General features: G+C 36.5%; 1 pseudogene; it reads left to right on the top strand.

Annotated features, from left to right (window-relative positions):
• The first annotated feature begins 500 nt into the window (after positions 1-500).
• Positions 501-1,733, top strand: LOC140512354 (caprin-1 pseudogene; annotated as a pseudogene).
• The last annotated feature ends 19,568 nt before the right edge of the window (positions 1,734-21,301 follow it).

Here is a 21,301-nt window from a genome sequence, read left to right as displayed (position 1 = left end):
TCAAGAACTCTCTATTGTCCAGCTCTATAAAGACAAGGGAAATAGGTTGCCCTTTTACAGTCACAGGACAATCACTCTATCTTAGTCACTGCTGGAAAGATTGTTGTCAGAGTCCTCCTTAATAGGTTGACCTTTTACCTGGAAGATGGTCTCTACCTGAGAACTAGTGTGACTTCAGAAGGCTGAGAAACACTCTATATTGTGTTTGTTGTTTGACAACTGTAGAACAAATTCCAGAAGCAGAACAAAAATATGTCCACAATGTTCACTAATATAACCAAGGTCTCTGAGACCATCATTTGTGAGGGCTCGTGGAGGTATCCGGAACCTTGCTGGGCTCCTTGGGCAGTAGCAGAACCAGCCTCTTACAGACCAAGGTGAGGAAGCAGACCCTGGTTGTGATTGACAAGAGGCCCCCACAAGCTAGAAAGTAAAAGGGCAAGCTTGATGATTACCAGGATCAAATGAACAAGAGGAAAAACTTAATCAAGATCAACTAGATGCAGTGTCTAAGTACTAAAAAAAAATATGGCTTCTGTGAGCAAGAAGAGGTTGCTACTCTTCCAGGAGGAAAGATCTAACAACAGCAGAAGCTGAATTTGAGTCTGCAGAAAGATATGCTGAACAAAATGATGTTCAGTAAGACTGTGTAAATAGACAGTTTATGGCAGAGACTCAGTTCAGCAACAGTGAAAAGGAACAAGTAGATGAATGGACAGTTGAAACAGTTAAGGTGATAAACTCACTTCACCAGTAGGTGCAAGATACATCCCCTTCTGTGCCAGAGGCCCACTTTCGGTTCCAGAGGTTCAAGCCAATTCTCTTATGAGAAGACAAGTATAGAACCTCATGCCATGAATACAGGAGCCAAAAAAATTCATATCAGATTCTATACTGGACTTTAAAAGTCCTACTCTTGATCCAGAAATTGCGTCTGCATAGGCCTATGAATCCATTCCAGAACGTGGATATGTGTCACTTTGTCTTTCCTCCAGTCCACACTGAATCTAGACTTCTTCAAACTAATACAGTTCCTATACAGCCAGAAGTTACATGGGTACCTTTGGTTTCTCTGACTAATGAGGGATACACAACATCCCAGTCCATGTAGCAGCCTTTTCATACTGGTGACATCAATGTCAATGAAGCTCCATTCTAGTTCATGCAAAATATAAATGCCCCATTTCTGCTGTTAATTAGCTATAGACTTTAAAGCAACAGAATCAGAACCAGGTTAGTTACAAGTAGAACTTTTCCAATCAACCTCAAGCAAACAGAACTTCAGTAAAAGCAGTTTTAGGCTATGGTCGGTACCTATCATGGTTCTCAGGACCAGTCACATCAGGTGGCAGTTAACCAGAAGCAAACTCCATAACAGAACACTAGATTCCCATGTAGTAGTCATCCCTATAACAGTAGCCAAAGAGTGTCAGTCTGGAAGATCTCATGGCACTAGAGGTTTAATGAATGAATTTAGGTGTTATATCAATGAATTTAAAAGGAACTATGATGGTTAACACCCATTTTATTTTCCTAATATTCCAAAAAATGGTACCATACAATTCCAGTTCAATGGTTCATGAGACTTCTCCAGTTACCAGTGGGATAGATAGCAACAAAATTACAAGAGAGGGTCTGAGCAGAGTGGACCACAGGGAGCCTCTAGAGGTTGTGGAGGGAACCCAAGACCCAACTGAAGGATGCTGCCAATGAACATTCAGAAAGTGAATTAAACTGGTTTAAAGAATTATGTTTAAAATGCCAAAAACTCACAAGCCACTACCCTATAACATGTTACTAGAAGAGTTACTACTTGTTTGTTCTCCCTTTCAGTAAACTCATTGGATGAAGGGCTGTTTTCATCCCACAAAGATAAGACTAGAGTTGTCAACTTTATATTATCTAGATATGAAAGGAAATGATCATTGTTCTACATGTTATGGCCTACACATCATCTTGAGCCTTGCACATGGTACTCAGATTCCTCACCCTTGGTTAGGAGCAAAGTAAAACACACACACACACACACTCACACACACTTGTGAGGTGACTAGATTTCTATGGTTATTTGAAGTGGTTTAGATAAAAGCAAAATTGACTCATTTTTGACTCATTGGATAAAACTGGCAAATCAATCTTAGAATTGTTTTGACGGTAATTGACAAAAATTAAAATATTTCCCATGAAAGGAAGATGGAAAAAGTGGAGTGAGCTTTGGCAGAGCTGCTGCATTTCAAAGCTTTTCTGGTTCAAATTGGAGCAATGAATGTTTAGATGCATACTAAAAGATACATGGGTCTCTAATTACGTGAATAAGGCTGACTACCAGCTTTGATATAGCATGCTTTATCACCAGGCCAAACTACTGTGGTTTGTAACAGCTGATATTGTATAAGACAAAGCCAAAAAGCAAAATTAGACTATGATTGGCACTTTAAAAAAATCCACAACAAATATGGGATATAATTTGGATGGCTACTTCTTTGATGTGAAATACTTAGATACATTTTGGAACACATTTAAACAGTTTCATTGATAGCAATGATTTTTTGTAAGGATAGGTACTATATATTTGTCATTCCTTATGACACGTACATTGTCACTAACACTTGACTTTGTTGTATTGTCGTCTAAATAATTGGTACTGGTACTGATGGAAATCTCTAATGGATAATCACAATACATTTGGTCACATATCTCTTTCTGCAGTGGGAAGGGTTTGAAGGAAAACAATATCGAATCTCTGCTGCTGTTGCCCCTTTAATTGCTATCTTTTGAAAAGGACTATTATGTGTTTGCATCAATATCCTCGTTTAAGAAAAATGACAGCCAGCAGTTTCAGTTTTAATGGTATAATTAAAAGAAATAATATGTGTTTTAAAATTATATCCTGGAATGCCAGTATTGAGCATAGAACATACATGAAACACTGGTGTTAAAAATATAACACCCATGACCTGAAATCATACAATAGTTCATTTTTTTTGAAATTTTACTCATCTTCCACTGAGGTTTTCTAGCAGCTTTCATTGTGTACATGCATTTACCACATTGTCTTGAATAATCTACATGAGTGTGATTGAGTTCTTCCTTCCTTAAGGCATTGGTCTTATCCACAGTAATGATCTCATCCATTACATGATGAATACCATAGTTTTATTGGAGGTACTCAGTTCAGTAGTGACTTAGCATTTCTCATAATGTGTTGGTGATCATGTGTGTGCAGTTGGAATGCTACCTGTAATTTGACATGCATATGGACTTCTCCACTGCTTGCTGTTGCATCCCATTTTGGTTTCATGTTGAATTAACCCCATCTATTAGGGAGAAGCTGTTAATTTAATGATGCTTTTTGTCCAAAAAATGGATTTTATTTCCAGGCTTTAGTGCAATAATTTGATAAATAGATAGTCAGTTAACTGTTGAAGCCATTATCAAACCACTCATTGTTAGAAAACTAGAATTTTGCTGATCTTGTAATCTGCTAAAATGATAGGCAAGATGGCAGAGTAGAAGTATGGACCTGCTCTAGCTCTCCTCCCTACAGCCCATAAAATTTCTGTAAAAATGACTCCAAATAAATTCTAGAGCAGCAGAAGCCACAAAATGACAGAGTAAAAGAGATTTCCAGCCCAAGGTTTCCTGGAGGGACAAGGGGAAAGGTCTAGTGCACCAGGCCTGGAACTGAGCACAGCAAAACCTTCGTCATGCCATGCAGCAGGGACAGGATTGGAGCAGGTTTCAGGGCACAGAATCAGGGACAGCATCTGCAGTTCCTAGATTTTTCAACTTGCAGAGGAGTAAGACTATTTCAAAGGTCATTGAGAAAGTGCTTTCACCTGTGTGAGAAAGGAATGCAGACTGGTCCTAACCCCAGGACAGCAGAAGTCAGTGAGGCACAGCATCCAGTTTTGGAGTCCTCCATCTAAAGACCTTGGCAGAATTGAGCAGTTGCTCTTAATCTCAATCCTGAGTGGCAATCCTGGGATTAGGAGTAGCACTAGTCTGGTGGAGCTAGCAGAGGCTCTGGAGAGGGATTCTACTTGCAGATCCTTGGCAGAAAAACATGTGGTTGCTCCTAGACTAGAGAACAGGCTCAGATAAGAGTAAACTCCTCTTCTTTGATTGTGCCACTTTGGAGGAACTGAGAACTTACAGGTCCCTGGAGTAAACCCTCCACTTGAAAAGGAAACAAAAGTCTAGTAACTGGCTTGGAAAATATGTCCAAAAGGCCGAAAACGAGTATATAAGTTTACTTTCTTGCTGAAGAGGCATTTTCTTCCATCCATTCACATGAGGAAGAACAAAGAAAATCAGAGGAAGACATGAAAGTCAAAGCTTTTCCATCCAAAACCTCCCACAAACATGCAGTGGTCTCAGGACATGGAAGAACTTAAAATGAATTTTGAAAATCAAGTAAGAGAGGTGGAGGAAAAACTGGGAAGAGAAATGAGAGTGATGTAATAAAATCATGAAAAGTGAGTCAACAGCTTGCTAAAGGAGACCCAAAATATGCTGAAGAAAATGCCACCTTTAAAAATAGACTCACCCAAAAGGCAAAAGAGGTCCAAAAAGCCAATGAGGAGAAGAATGCTTTGAAAAGCAGAATTAGCCAAATGCAAAGGAAGTTCAAAAGCTCACTGAAGAAAATAGTTTTTAAAAAATTAGAATGGAGCAGATGGAAGCTAGTGACTTTATGAGAAGCCAAGAAATTACAAAACAAAAGCAAAAGAGTTAAAAGAAATAGAAGATAATGTGAAAGATCTCATTAGAAAAAACCAACTGACCTGAAAATTAGATCCTGGAGAAAAATTTTAAAAAATTATAGGACTACGTGAAAGCCATGATCAAAAAAAGAGCCTAGAAAATATCTTTCATAAAACTATCAAGGAAAACTACCTTGATATTCTAGAACCAGACAGTAAAATAAATACTGAAAGATTACATTGATCACCTCCTGAAAGAGATCTGAAAAGAAAAACTCTAGGAATAAAGTAGCCAAATGCCTGAGTTTCCACATCAAGGAGAAAATAATGCAAGCAATCAGAAAGAAACACTTCAATTATTGTGGAAATACAATAAGGATAACACAAGATCTAGCAGTTTTTATATTAAGGAATCAAAGTCCTTAGAATATGATATTCCAGAAGTCAAAGGAAGCAGGATTAAACCAAGAATCATCTACCCAGCAAATCTGAGTATAATACTTCAGGGCAAAAAAAATGGTTATTCAATGAAATAGAGGACTTTCAAGCATTCTTGATGAAAAGAACAGAGTTCAATAGAAAATTTGACTTTCAAACACCAGAATCAAAGAAGCATGAAAAGGTAAGCAGGAAAAAAAGCATAAGGGACTTACTAAAGTTGAACTGTTTTCCTACATGGAAAGATAATACTTGTAACTCGAGACTTTTCTCAGTATTTGGGTAGTTGGAGGGATTATATATATAGAGAGAGAGAGGGCACAGGGTGAGTTGAATAGGAAGGTATGATATATAAAATAATAATTATATCATATATATGATATATAAAATAATAAAGAGAGGAATATATTAGGAGGAGAAAAGGAGAAATGAAATGGGGCAAATTATCTCTCAAAAGGCAAGAAAAATGAAGGGGAAAATGGGGGAGGTGACAGGGAAAAATGAAACTTACTCTCATCATATTTGACTTAGGGAGGCAATACATGCACACTCAATTTGGGATAAAAATCTATCTTAAACTAAAGGAAAGTATGGGAGAAGCAGATAAGTGAGTTGGGGGGATGATAGCAGGGAGGCCAAATGGGAAGAGAGATTAATTATAGGTAAACGCTTTTGGGGAGGGACAAGGCTAAAAGAGAGAATAGAATAAATGGGGAGTCATGACAGGATGGAGGAAAATATAGTTAGTCTTTCACAAGATGACTATTATGGAAGGCTTTTGCATAACTACACATGTATAACCTATATTGAACAGCTTGCCTTCTTAGTGAGGATGGGTGGGGAGGCAGGAAGGGAGAGAAACTGGACCTCAAAGTTTAGGAATAAATGTTGGGAATTGTATTTTTCATGCAACAGGGAAATAAGAATTACCAGTAATGTGATATAGAAACCTATCTTACCTTGCAAGAAAAGAGAGAGAAAGGAGATAAGATAAGGGAGGCATGTGATAGAAGCAAGGGCAGATTGGGGGAAGGGGAAATCAGAATGCAAGATGGCTTGGGGTTGGGGAGAGGAAAGATGAGGAGAAAATTTGGAACTCAAAATCTTGTGGAAATGAATGTTGAAAACTAAAATTAAATAAACAAAAAACAAATTAAAATAATAAAATGATAGACTACTGCAGGAATCTTGATAATATTTCACATTCTAAAGTTTTGTAAAGAGGCTAGGATTGAGAAGAGGGGTGCATTCAATGTTTATTTTAAAAATAAAATAAGTTTCTCTCTTTTCTTAAAAAATATAAAAGAAAAGAAAAATACGACTTGGTCTCAGGTCATGTAAGAGCTGAAAAATGAATTTTAATAACTAAGAGAAGAAGTAAGGGAAATTTGAGAAAAAAAAAGGAAAGCGATGCAAAAAAAAATTATGAAAAATGTTAACTGCTTAGTAAAGGAGGCACAAAAATACTAAAAAAATAATACATTAAAATGTAATTGGCCAAATGGCAAAAGAGGGCAAAGCAATCCAATGAATTGAAGACTGTCTTGAAAAAGAAGTATAAAAAATTAACTTAAGATAAGTCCTTGAACAGTAGAATTGGTCAAATGTATAAAAGAGGCACAAAAATTGACTGAAGAAAAGAACTCCTTAAAAAGTATCATTGACCAAATGGGAAAGCAAGTGCAAAAGCTCACTGAGGAAGAAAATTCTTCAAACTTAGAAAGGGTCAAATGGAAATTAATGACTTTATAAAACTTCAAGAAGCATCAAAGAAAATCAAAAGAATGAAGAAATAGAATAAATTGCAAAATATATCATTAGAAAAACAACAGGACAATATTTCCAGGAGGCATAATTTAGGAATTATTGAACTACCTAAATGTCATGGCCCAAAAAAGATATCTTTCAAGAAATTTTCAAGGACAATGCCCCTGATTTTTTAGAACCAGAGGGTAAAATAGAAATTGAAAGTGTCTACCAATCACCTCCTGAAAGAGATCCTCAAATGAAATGTCCTAGAAATACTGCAGCCAAATTTCAGAGTCTCCAGGTCAAGGAGAAAATAACACAAGTAGCCAAAAAAGGAACAATTCAAATATTATGGAATGATAGTCAGGATATCACAAGATTTAGCATTTTCTAAGTTAAAGGACCAGAGGGCTTAGAATGTGATATTCTAAAGGGCAAATGAGTTAGGATTATAACTAAGAATCACCTACTCAGAAAAACTGAGTATAATCGTTCATGGAGAAAAATGGATATTCAATGAAATAGAGGACTTTCAAGCATTCCTGATGAAGTAGTTAGAGATGAACAGAAAATTTGACTTTCAGATGCAAGACTTTAGAGAAGCATAAAAAAATAATGGAAGGCACTGGGGGAGAGAGAAAGGGAGAGGAAGAATACGACAAATTATTCAATGTAAAAGAGACATCTAAGAGTTTTTACAGTGGAAGGAAAGATGGGGAATGACCCTTACTCTCATGAGAATTGGCTCAAAGAGGAAATAACATATTCACTCCAATATAGAAATCTAGTCATGCAAGAAAGTAGGAGGGGAAGGAAATGGGAGTGGGGGGCTGATGCAAAACACTTTTGATAATGTGTTTCACAGATAACACACAGGAGGCACTGGATATTTCAGTCTCCAGCCTCTAACAGGTTCACTCTTGTTCTGGTCAGAGAGCAGACAGCTTCAGAGAGGTTAATAATCAGCTTTATTCTAGTCTACTCTTCCCAAATGACTGTGGATTAGGGAGTACCAGCTCCTACAGCATTCCCTTCTCACCCTTCTCACAAGGGTAAGGAGAAACAGGAGGGAGGCAACTAGCCCTTTGGCTCAATGGGGTCAGTCAAGACAGGCACAGTTTTTACACTCTCCTAAATCCCCTCAAGTCTCAATGGAGACTGGTTGAGGGCACACACAGATTCCCCTATGGATTCCCCCATGGATTCCCCTATGGATTCCCAGTGATTTTTTCCCCTTCACTAACCTATGCCCACCTGCTTTATAGGGCAACAGACAAAGAAGGCATCTTGCCAACATTAAGCTCAGAAGTTAACTTTAACAATATCACCATTCTGCACAAGCATAATAAATATCAATTATGTCACCCCTTATCTGATGGTGCAGTCTCAGTAGGACTGTCGGTCACTACAATTCTGGGAACTACTATCTGGAATTCTTGAAACTCTTCTGGGAGTTATGATGTAACACTTCAACATGGATACTGAGAAACTAAATTCAAGAAGGATAATAAAATTTTTCTTACATACATAAGGGACAGAAAGGATAAATGGAGGGAAAATAGGATGGAGGGAAGTACATGGTAATCATAACTATGAAAAAATATAGCAATTTTTCTGATAAAGATATCACTGCACAACTTTTAGAAAAAATGAGATGAATTTGTAGAAATAGTAACCATTCATCAATTGATAGTCAAAGGATATGTACAATCTGTTTTCAAAGTAATCAAAGCGATCTACAGCCATACATAAATGCTCTAAATCACGACTGATTAGAGAAATACAAATTGAAACAACTCTTAACTACCACCCACACCAAGCAGATTGACTAATATGATGAAAAAGGAAAATAGAAATGTTGGAGGGGATGTGGGACAATTGAGAAACTAATGCTCTGTTGGAGTAGTTGTATATTGATTAAACAATTTTGTAGAGAGATTTAAAACTATGACCAAAGAGCTATAAAAGCCTGCTTGCCTTTTCACCCAGTAATAGTACCATCAGGTGTATATTCCAAAGAAATAGAAAAACAAAACATAAAAGTACTCATATGTACAAAAATATTTATAGTAGATCATTTAGTGATGACAAAACAATTGAAGGAAATGCCCATCAATTGGGAACGTCTGAACATGTTTTGTGTAGAATCTTGCTACACAAAATGGCAAACATAATACTCTCAGCAAAACCTAGACTTACATGAACTGATACAATGGGAAATGAGCTGAACCAGAAGAATATTGTACACAGCAGTAACAGAAATATTGCATGATGATAAGTGTGAATGACTTATCTATTCTCATCACTACAAATTCTATCCATCTTCAGAGGAAGAACTGACCGATTCTAAATTCAGATTGATTCATACTTTTCTTTATTTTTTTCTTTTTGGCTGTGTTTTCTTTCACAACATGACTAACATGGAAATATATTTTACATCATTGCACATGTATATCCTACATCAAAATGCATGCCTTTTCAATGAGTATGGAATAAGGAGGAAGAGAGAGAATTTTGGACCTAAAAAGATTAAAAATGAAATTAAAATTGTTTTACATATAATTGGGAACATAAAATATTAAATTTTTAAAAATGAGAAAAATAAATTGCACATCAGTTTTATGACAACATACAACATCCAGTTTCTGGATAGTGAACAATGCTTTCACACTTTCCCAGTCACCAATGGAATGAAGCATGGCCTTGTGCTTGCTCCCATGTTTCTTAGTATAATATTTTAAGCAATTTTCTCAGACATATTCATCTAGGCTGAAAATGTCAGTCAGATCAGCTACAGCAATGATAGTAGATCATTTAACTTGAAAAGGCTACAAGTAAAAATCATAACGGAGGGAGAGTTCGTGCATGAATTTTTGTTACAAATGATTATGCACTCAATGCAACCTCTAAGGCTGGGATGCCCAAAATGTGCACTGTTTTTCTGCTGCTTGTGTTAATTTTGATCTTACAATTAACTCCAGCAAAACAGAGGTTCTGTACAAGTCAGCACCACACTATCAATGAAAGTAAATGAACTTTTGAATGTTGAGGATGTCAGTCAGACTGAACCAGTCTCAAACCTGTGAATGATTGAAGATGAACAGAGCAGACTAGAGACGGTAGGGTCAGGAATCAAACAGCAATTTAATTTTGAAGTGAAATAAATGGCTTTCAAGTAAGGAGGAGATCTAGACACATGTGCCAGGACCCTAATGCTAGTAGGGGGAACCCACTTTAATGAGGCCAAATTTCAGAACTTGTAGCAATGGGTTCACAATGAGGAATAACCCTGACAATAAGGAGTAACAGAACAAATGTGACAGGATTGATTCATAGCAGGGCTTCGTGACAAGATAGCATGGATACATGCAGTGCTTCTCTGAGCTCAGAGAACACTTGGTGCTGGTCAAAATGATACAATAATTATCTAAAACAATTTTCAGATTGAGTTGTGAATGAGATCATCCAGAGGGTGAGAACAAAGGATTGTTGTTATGCCAAAAAGGGAACAGCTTGTTTGCTGGGCCTTAGCTCTGTAAAACTGTGTCTCCTAATATCTTGACAAGGATAAGTTCACTTACTCAGAGATGTACATATAGGTAGTGAGGTTGGTGCACACATTGACAGAGCTAATTATGCATTTGGGAGGTTCCAAAGGAAAGTGTGGGACAGAAGAGATATAAAGCTACCTACCAATCTGATGGTTTACAATGCCATGGTACTGGTCATATTGTTGCATACCTGTGAAACCTGAATAGTCCACCAGTGCCATGCCAGGAAACAATCACTTGCATTTGAATTGGTTTAGGAAAATTCTGAAGACTATCTGGGAAGATTAGGCATTGGACATTGAGGTTCTTTCTCTAGCTGAACTGTCAAGCATTTCAGATATTACTGGAGAGAGCGCAACTTCACAGGACTGGACATGTTATTCAAATATCAAACATATGTTTGCCTAAATAACTATTTTATGGATAACTCACTCAAGGCAATTACTTACATGGGAAATGGAATAAGCAATTAGGACACTCTCAAGGTCTCTCTTAAAAAAAATTTGGAATTGATTATGAGACATAGGAATCACTGGCACAGGACCACCCAGGATTGAATGCTGCATCAAAGAATCTGCTGTCTTCTATTAGCAAAGAATTAGAGGAGGTGAAAAGAAATGTGAAATAAACAAATTTAGAGACATCTTCACTCCAAATGTTCTTATAGACTATTTGTGCCTGACCTTCCAAGATTGAATTGGTCTGATCAGCCACACTTGGCATCACTGTACTGTGCTCCACAATATAGTGATGTCATTTTGTTCCTCCTCAAGAACAAAGGACAACAGTTATTCCAATGAGTATTAATATTTGACATCAGAGAGAGTGGATGGATGAAAATAGCTATAATTAACAATAACAATGAGAAATAAAAAAGATTTGGTTAGTTAAATCCAGGAAAGGACAATGAAGCCATTGAATTCAGAGAGACTTTTGATGTAAGAGATGGGGGAAAAGTAATAGACATTTGGGTGTGACAGGTTCTTGGTATTGTACTTTGTCCTGAAGCAGGAGATTATGACTAGTAAACTAGCCAAAAATAGCCAAAAATACCTATCAATTTCAGGATCAGGCTACTCTGAATGTTATATCTATAACTAGAATGGAAATAGAAGGGAAGTTGCATTTTGAAGAGAAATCTGACTTTTTCAGAAACTGAATGGAACAAAATAAGTTCTGGAATAGAATAAAAGTTCACAACTACATTACATATGCATACTTTGAACATATGTATGTATTTTGTATTATGATTTTCTTCACACTGAGAGTAAACTTATTGGGTGGTGATTTTTTTTCACTGTAAGGAGCAGAGTGCACTATGATTTGTACTTAACTAGAGAAAAGGAATATTGAAAAGAAAGGCTTCTTTGCTGAGGTTGTAATGCTCAAAAAGTTTTGTAACCCTTGGGCAATGGTATTCCAAATAACCGTTTCATTATAACAGTCATCACAGTTACTTGGATTATTATTTTTGTTTCTTAGATGATTAAGGTTAAGATTAGGATTAGATAATGATGTGAACCTTTTTAAAATGTCAAGCAAATCCACTGCTCTAATAACTGTATTTTGAAAGAAAAAAATATTTTTTGTTTCTTTTGATTCAGTCATACTTATGTCTTACATAATAAAAAAAAAAAACTTTGATTTACAATCAAAGCTTCTATGTGGGAAAGGGAAAGGATTTAATACTCACTTTTTCCAGAGTTCATTATATAACTGATGTTTAGAGGTATATAATGCTCACTGGATCGTTGAGCAAATTTCTAAGTCTAAAAATTATTTCATTATAAAAGAAAGTACAGCTAGCTCAGTGTTTGGGAGGCTCCAAAGGAAAGTATGAGGGAGAAGAGGTATTAGACTGACTACCAAACGGAAGGTCTACAGAGTCTTTCTGTTGACCTAATTGTAGGCCTATGAAACCTGGGCAGTACACCAGCGCCAACCCAGGAAACAATCCCTTCCTTTTGAATTTTCTTAGGAAGATTCTGAAAATCACCTGTCATGATTAGATACCAGAAATTGGGGTACTTTCCTGAAGTAAACTGTCAAGCCTTCAAACTCTATAGAAGAAAGTGTAAGTCCAATGCCCTGGCTACAATATTCAAATGCCAAAAGAGTGTTTCCCCAAAAAGACCTTTTCATGGAGAAGTCTCATAGAGGAAGCATTCACATGGTATTCAGAAAAAAGCAATACAAGGACACTCTCAAGGTCTCTATCAAGAACTTTGTGATTGATTGTGTGACATGGGAAACACTGTCACAGGACCACCCAGCATGGTGTGCTCTCATCAGAAGGTTCTGCGCTCTGTGAGTAAAGCAGAATTGAAGTAACTCAAAAGAAACATGAGTTACTCAAATTTAGAGAATCCGCTCCAAATGTTTACATGGACAATTTGCACCCAATTTGTGATACAGCATTCTGAGCTCATATTGGTCTGATCATCCACAGTCAGACACACCGCAACTTGATTTTAGTAAAGTGATGTCACTTTGGTCCTCTTGAAGAACAGAGTACAACAACCAATCAATGAATCATTAAGGAAAAGTATTTCATACTCACTTTGGCCACAACTTATTACATAACTGACGTTTAGAGGTGTACAATTTTCACTGCGTAGTTGAAGAAATTCCTAAGTCTGAAAATTATTTTATTATAATAGAAAGTACAGGTTGAACATACACACACACACACACACAAATACAAGCACATATTTTTAGATAAGATGTTAATTAAGATAATAGAGTTGAACTAGGAAATAGAAACAGAAAAAGTACCTAAATACGTAAGACCTAGAATGGTTATAGTACCATATGGTGGTCAGATACTTTACATGTGTCACCTCATTTAATCTTCACAACCCTGTATGATCCCTGCTATTATTATCCCCCTTTTATATATTAGTAAATAAGACTGAGCTTAAATGACTTGCCTAAAGTACCAAATATTTGTGAGAGGATTTAAAATGAGGTCTTCCTAACTAGATTCCAGCACTTTATCCACAATACTCCACCACAATGTGAATCAGTTCATATCAATCATCACTGCATTTTATAATCTGTCTCTCTGTGTCTCTTTCTCTTTCTTCTCTCCTATTGTATGCATATAATATATATATGCATGTATGTCTAATATATGTATGAAATTGTTTTTCTGTCAAACTATTTATTTTATTTTTATAGGTATTTAGGTGGCTTTGGGGGGAGAAGTTGTAGCAAGTCCCTTCTTTTACTCCACCATCTTGGCCCCACCTATCTACAGTACTTTAAAATTTTTGAATATCTAGTATGACCTAAGTTTCTACCTGTTTTAAGAGGTAGTGTGAAATAAGGAAAAGAGATATTGACTGGAAAAAAATAAAAATAAATCCTCATTTTTTGTTCTAGATCGCCATTTACCTAGCTTCTCTTAGAGGTAAGGTGAAAAACCCAACCTCAGAGTTTATTTTATCTATAATTTTAGGAGATTAGAGTATATCTATATTATATTGTATTGTTGTATTATACAATATTATATCATATCATATCATATCATCTCATACTGTACCATACCATACCATACCATACCATATAATATACTATATATAAATATATCCAAATTCATTATCTAATTCATATCCTAGTGGCTATTATCTATTTACTATAGTATAGTATTTGTTACTATACTACACTATACCACACCATACCATACCACACCACACCACAGCACAGCACAGCACAGCACAGCACAGCACACCACATCACGTCACATATCATATATCATCCATCTGTAAAATGACAAGCATTAAGTGAGTTCTAAAGTCCTGTTCAGCACTAAATCTTTGATTCAAAGTAGTGAATGCTCCCTTTTATGCTTCTTCCTATTCAATGGAGATTCAGAATAGAATAAATTGGAAATTTTTCTTTCTAGTTCATTGTTCTTTATGATATCACTTTGAGTGCCATCATCTTCTCAGGAAACAAACATACAAAGATCATAAATAATTTACCTAAGGGTTGACAAACTTTAATGCAGCCTGATTCCTTCTTGATGATACCACACCTTTTCTAGTACTGGCAGCATTTTCTCCTTTGATTCAGTGGTCAAGGTAGAGGAGTTAGAATATTCATTGCACACCACTACCACTTCTCCACTTTCTTTCTTCACTTAGCAGCCCTTCTTCCTTTGATGTTCACTCTATCCATATTAATTACCTAATTCATATCCTAGTGGCTACTATCTATTTAACCTCATAGCATTCTCTTTTATATTTCAAAGAATTCAGGGTTTGGCTGTAATTATTTTATCTTTTGCTCTCATCTTAGGGGATTTCAGTATAACTTCTGATATTCCCTCAAATTCTCTAATTTTCTACTTTCTTTATTAAGTAAATTTTTATAACCTACTATTCCACTACACTTCAATCACAGAGAGATGGTCATACCTTTGATCAAGCCATGATCTATGTGCTCCCTTTCATTGTTCCTGAAATCAAAAACACTTATATCTAATGAAAAAATATTTTATTCCATTTTACCCTGGCTTTATTAATTCTAATACTGTCCTTTGTCCTCACCATGACCTCCATTCCCTGACATATCACTTCTTGTCTAGGCCATCTCAGTTACACAGGCTATACAGTGTTCTGCCTCCCTCCATCTTTGTCCTGGGGGAATCAGTTCAAACATATGCTGTCCTCTATTGTTCAGTCCCTTGCCAACTGTCTAATACCCAAAAATGTTGGCAATCCCCAAATAGAAATTAATTTCATCCTTCTATTCCTTACTACTATTCACTTGGTGAATTCATCAGTTCTTATGAGTTCAATTATCATCTCTTTGTGGATAATTCCCAGATCTTGATATCCAGCCCTAACTTCTCTCTAGTTAACAAATACTTATCAGCAACTGAAATTTAGACATCTTAGACTGGATGTTCCATAAACATCTCTAATTCAATGCTGAATTTCCAAGATAGATATCATGGTTTTCCCCCTCTGATACTGATGCTTTCCAAACTTCCATGTCACTGTTAATTTCACTGTCATCCCCCCAGCTTTTCACATCTAGGACTAGAGTATCATTTTCTACTCCTCACTCACACCATATATATTCACTTACTTGACAAATATTGTCCTTTCTACATTTACCAGATCTTGTATATGTGCTTTTTTCACAACACTCACATCATTACTACTTGCCTGGACAATTTCAATATCTTTCAAATTACTCTCCCTGCCTTTTCTCTTGTTAACATGAATTTACTGAGTCAGTCTCTGACCTGAGAATATTACAAAATTATAGGCTACAAACAAAGTGTCAATAACCAGGTAGCCATTTAATTAATTAGTTTTATTTAGAGGAACATATATGCAAATTGGGAATTCTCCTGATCAAAATTTCATCTTACTGAAACGAAGATGGAGATTATATATACAAATCACAAGTGGGAAGGGAGAATTGATGGTGGATTACAAACAATCACTGCCCGGGTCAAAGCAGTTTCCCACAAATGAAAGACAATAGAACAATTCTGGAGTCTAGTCTTCTGGGGTGGAGACTTAGAGGATCACAGGACCAGCATTCTATGATGGGAATAGGTTCTTACAATCTTTGATTTTCTTCACTTTAGGTACACAAGAAAAAGTATGCCCGTGATTATCAACCTTGTTAAAGTTTCTTGGATTATTTTCATCAGCATTGTGAGCTGTGACTCACAAGCTGGAAAAGACAATTCTTGAGAATCCTAAATTATTAGTATATTTATTACACATAAAAATCATAATCCAATACTCTCTACTTCTCATTCCATATTTTACATAACTTCCAGAATAATTTTTTTTTAAATGCGTTCCAAATGAACATATAGATCTGACGAAGGTTTGTCCCTGCTCAGTGAGCTATGATGTTTTTGTTTTTTGGTTTTTTTTGGAAATCACTTCCAGAATCCAAATAGAAAATTTTCTGTCATTCCAACTCCTTTGAACCTGGCCCCTTCCTACTTTTCCAGTATATGCATAATTTAATTCCCTTTATATACTCTATGCCGTACCTATATTGGCCTATTCGCAGTCCTTAGCACAAGATGCTCCATCTCCTATTACCATGTCTTTTTCTTGGATGTTCTCTATACCTACAATGATCTGCCCCTTCCCATATTGACATTAGTTTCTTAGCTTCTATGCTTTTCTTCAGGAATCAGATTATGTCCCATCTCCTGAAGAAGATTTTTTTCTACTATTTTCCTACCCTTCTCCTGCATTGTCTGGTTTCTTCACCTCTAAGATGATCATCTGTCTATTTTGCCTCCCCTTTCCTCTTTTCCCAGGATAATCCTTTTTTTTCTAATCCTAATTATCTTTTTATCATCACATCAATGTTAACCTGTTGTGTCTGTCCTTTTCCAAAGAGGATCATGACATCAGGGAAATGATGAATTTTAGTTGACTTTAATTTGAGTCAGGGAGTGCTGTGCAAAGTCACCAGCTTTAGTTTGTCCTCCAGAGTCATCTGGGTTCAGTGACCACATATTCATCAGGATGACTAGAGATGATCCAGGATACAATGGAAGGCCCTGGCCCTTTTAGGCTAAGGGTTTTTCAGTTCTCACTTTGAGTAAGGTAAAGCCCATTCATGAATAGACCTCTTTAAGAAGTGAGTCAAGGGATGGCCCCTTTAACTAGGAAAAAAAAATCAAACTGGGAGGGGCATACCCTTAGGGGGGCTGATCAAAAAGGAAACAATTACTACTGACATTTTCCCTCAACCAGGAGGGCCCAAAATATAGCCATTAAGTAGGTATAGAGAGAGCTTGGGCAGGGAACTATTGTGGTCCAATCTATGAACTCCAGAGTGAAATGAGTTTAAGGTCTGTCTTTGAGGAAAGAAAGAAAGAAGAGAGAGAGAGGAGGAGGAGGGAGAGAAGGAGGAGAAAGAAAGAAAAAAGGAAAAAAGAAAGAAAGAAAGAAAGAAAGAAAGAAAGAAAGAAAGAAAGAAAGAAAGAAAGAAAGAAAGAAAGAAGGAAGGAAGGAAGGAAGGAAGGAAGGAAGGAAGGAAGGAAGGAAGGAAGGAAGGAAGGAAGGAAGGAAGAAAGGAAGAAAGAAAGAAAGGAAGAAAGAAAGAAAAAGAAAAAATGAGGATGGAAGAAAGGAGAACAGGAAAGAAGGAGAACAGGAAGGATGGAATCTAACTAGCAAAGGCCAAGTTACCTGAGCAGTTTCTGGTCATCAAAATTTACCTTCCTTTGGACAGGAGAAGGAGAGAGAAACAGGGAGGAGAGAACAAGCTGAGTCACCCAACTGGTTGGGTACCTATTCAGGCAGCTGGGACTACTCACAGGTTGTGTTTTTCCTTCAATTTCAGAGAGCACCATGACATCAAGGACATGATGACATGACTTGCAGTTGACTTTGATTTGAGTGAGAGAGTGCTGTGCAAGTCACCAGCTTCACTTTCTCCTCCAGAGCCATCTGGGTCCAGTGGCCAGATATTCATCAGAATGACTGGAGATAGCCCCACACCCTCTGTCTATTTATACCCCTTGTAAATGCCATAATAAAGATAAAGTTCTCAAGAGTTACAAGTATCATCTTCCCAAGTATGAAGGTAAATGCTTTAACCTTATAGAAAAACATTTTTTTCTTTCCTGTTTACCTTTTTATGTTTCTCTTGAGTCTTACATTTGATCAAATAATTTTTCTGTTCAGTTCTGTGTTTTGCTTTGCTTTGTTACTTCTCCATCAGGGATAATTGCCAGTCCCTTACTTCACTGAAAGTTCATCTTTCAATTATGCTCAATTTTAATGGCTATTTGATTCTTGGTTGTAATCCAAGCTCCTTTGCCTTTCTGAATATCATTTTCTGAGCCCTCAATTCTTTAATGTGGAAGCTATTAACTCCTGCATAATCCTGACTGTGGTTCTACAATACTTAAATTGCTTCTTTCTGGCTGACTGTTGTATCTTCTCCTTGACCTGATAAGTCTGGAACTGGCTATAATATTCTTCAGTTTTAATTTTGTGATCTCTTTCAGGATGTAATAGGTGGATTCCTTTGAATTCTAGGTTCTAGGATAACAGAGCAGTTTTCTTTGATAATTTATTGAAAGAATCTGTCCAGGCTCTTTCTCATGTCTCTTTCAGGTAGTCTAGAAATTCTTAAATTATCTTTCCTGGGTCTATTTTCCATACCAATTGCTTTTTCTGTTGTTGTTGTTGTTTTGTTTTCCAGTGAGGTATTTTACATTTCCTTCTATTTTTTCATTCTTTTGATTTTGACTGGAACTTTATGTGTCATAGCATCATCAAGGTGCATAGTACCACTTTTTTTCCCCCATTTGGACAGTTCTACTTCTTAAAGAGTTGTATTCTTCAGTCAATTTTTGTCCTTCCTTTTTCAAGCTGTTTACTTTCTCTTGCATATCTCTCATTAATTTCCCCAATTTTTCTTCTTCATTTCTCATTTCACTTTTAATATACTTGTTAAGCCCTTCCAACAAAGTTTTTTGGGTTTGAGACCAATTCATATTCCTCTTTGAGGTTTCAGATGATAGTATGCTGACAATATTGTCCTCTTCAGAGTTTGTGTTTTGAGTTTCCCTGTCACCAGAGACGCTCTCGATAGTCAGGGTTAGTTTTTGCTTCTTACTCATTTTTTTTTTTTTGCCTTTGTTCATGCCTTTTAAAGTTGAGCTCTCCAGTTGGAGCACAGGGAACACTGTCTCAATATTCTCATGCTGGGGATCAGGGACCTGGTCACTGACTTCGTGCCCTTACATCTCAGGTGCTGAATACTGGTAGCTTATTTGTTACTGAGCTGAGTGGTGTCCTAGTGGTGGTGTCTGTCATGTGCTGAAGTCAGTTGGGGTTTTTCTACATTTCCACCTGGCTACACTAAAACACCTGGAGATCTCGGGCATAGATAATGACTGTTTGCTCTTTGCTGCACTGAGGCATGTGGATGCCTTACCACTAGAGGATGCCTGCCTGGGGCTATGCTGAAGGACTGTTAGTTCTCTGAGCTGTCCTCTGCAAGTGCCTCTGGCTGCTAAAAGGCACATGTTCTGGTGTTGGCATTTGCCATCTCCCCTACCTTTAGCCTCAGGATTTCTCAATGGTTTGCTGAGGTGAGTCTTACTGGGATGCTTCCTGTATTGCACTGGGCTTCCCTTTTACCAGATTTTTATTGTCTTTTTTTGCTGATTTTTCAAATCTCTAGGACTAAAGGACTGTACCACCCCCATTCTGCCAGTTTCACTGTTACAGGATTTGTTCTGGCATGCTATTTTATGTCTGTTTTACTACTTACTTCACCATCATGGCTCCCCATTGTTTTCCAGTTGAGAATGTATTTCAGTGGTTCAATTTAAGAAATATTTGCTAACCTTCAAAAGATTAAAAAAATGGAAGAGGATACAAACTGACATCCTCTTCCCTCTAGAGAAGCTGACATTTTGCTAGGGAAGAGGGCAATACACTTTATACACAGATAAATATAGCACAAGCTTTAGTGTAATGGACACAAAGAAAAGATCTGTGGAAAGTGCTCTATGTTAAAAGAGAGAAGTGAAAAATACATTCAGCGGGGGAAATAATTATATTTTTATGGAGAAGTGGGCATTTGAATTGATCTCTGAAAGAAAACAAGGCTTCTGAAAGTCCTCCATAACAAGGAAGCGCATCCCAGAAAAGGGGGAATGATATACACGAATATACAAAAGAGTAAAGTAGCTTGTTGTGTCCTAGGAAAACAAATAGTGCAGCTGAGATGAAGAGGGTAGTTTACAAAGAGGAGTAACATGAAATATGAATAAAAAGCTACTTTTGAACCATACTGTAGAGGTGTCTAACGGTCAGGCTGATCATCTTTTTAATTACTTAATAAATATTGAGGTTTATGGTAGCTATGTGAGACCATATTTTTATTTCTTCAACTTCCTATGCCTTAGCAAATCTGAAATATTAAAGTGTGACAACTGAGCATCAAAAGCTTTAGTTTTCCCCACATTTTCAGTTCACAATCCAAATCAATTCTTCAGTAACAGACAATTAAAACTTCATATTATTGTTTCTTTATTCTTTGAAAGCAATATGAGAAAAGTAGGGCAGCATATAAACAATCTACCCACCCTCCCTTAAAGAGGTCGTTTTAAAACCTGTTTAGAACAAAATTATATTTGACTTAATTTTCACATTCTAATTATAAATGGACCCTATATACTTTTCTCCATCAATCTGTTATTCCCAATATTTTATGAAATTATTTATCCCAGTGTTTGTAAAAATAGAAACCACAGAAAATGGTAAATAAGGTAAGATAAAAGTGAGAAAGAAGAGGTTCACACCACATTAGAAATGAAGCATACTTTCTATTGCCTCACAAAGAGCCAAATTATCGCAAGGAACATGCAGACTCCAAAAAAAGAAAAAAATCACAAATATTTAGTTAAAAAAAAAATAACGGCTAATGCAAGGGAATGCTTGGTTATTTCATCTACATTTCTTTAACTCAGTTTTTCATTCCTTTAACTCTTATCTTTGAACATTTCAGTGATTTTGATCCATTTGAATTCTAGCATATTCTATAAGCAATACATCCATACAACACCAAATCCTAATAGTTACTCTCCTTCCCCCAGAAAATATCAGTAATGAGATTATTAGTAATGTAAAGAGTTGGGCTCTTCCTCCTCCTCTACCTTGTCCTGCAGAAAGTGAATTGTGCAACAACTCTGAAGAGGTTTTGGAGCCAAGAAAAACTCAATAGTATCGTAGCAGGTGGTTGGCCCACCTGTTCTTGTTTTATTCTAGCAAAGGACAAAAAAAAAACCACAGTCTTCTCTTTGTAGTTGCCAGCTGGGAAGAGTTTAACAATTACGTAGAA

The sequence above is a fragment of the Notamacropus eugenii genome, chromosome 6, assembly GCF_028372415.1.
Source record: "Notamacropus eugenii isolate mMacEug1 chromosome 6, mMacEug1.pri_v2, whole genome shotgun sequence".
Classification (NCBI taxonomy): Eukaryota; Metazoa; Chordata; class Mammalia; order Diprotodontia; family Macropodidae; genus Notamacropus; species Notamacropus eugenii.
The sequence above is the reverse complement of the archived record's forward strand: the minus strand, read 5'-3'. Positions and strand labels throughout refer to the sequence as shown.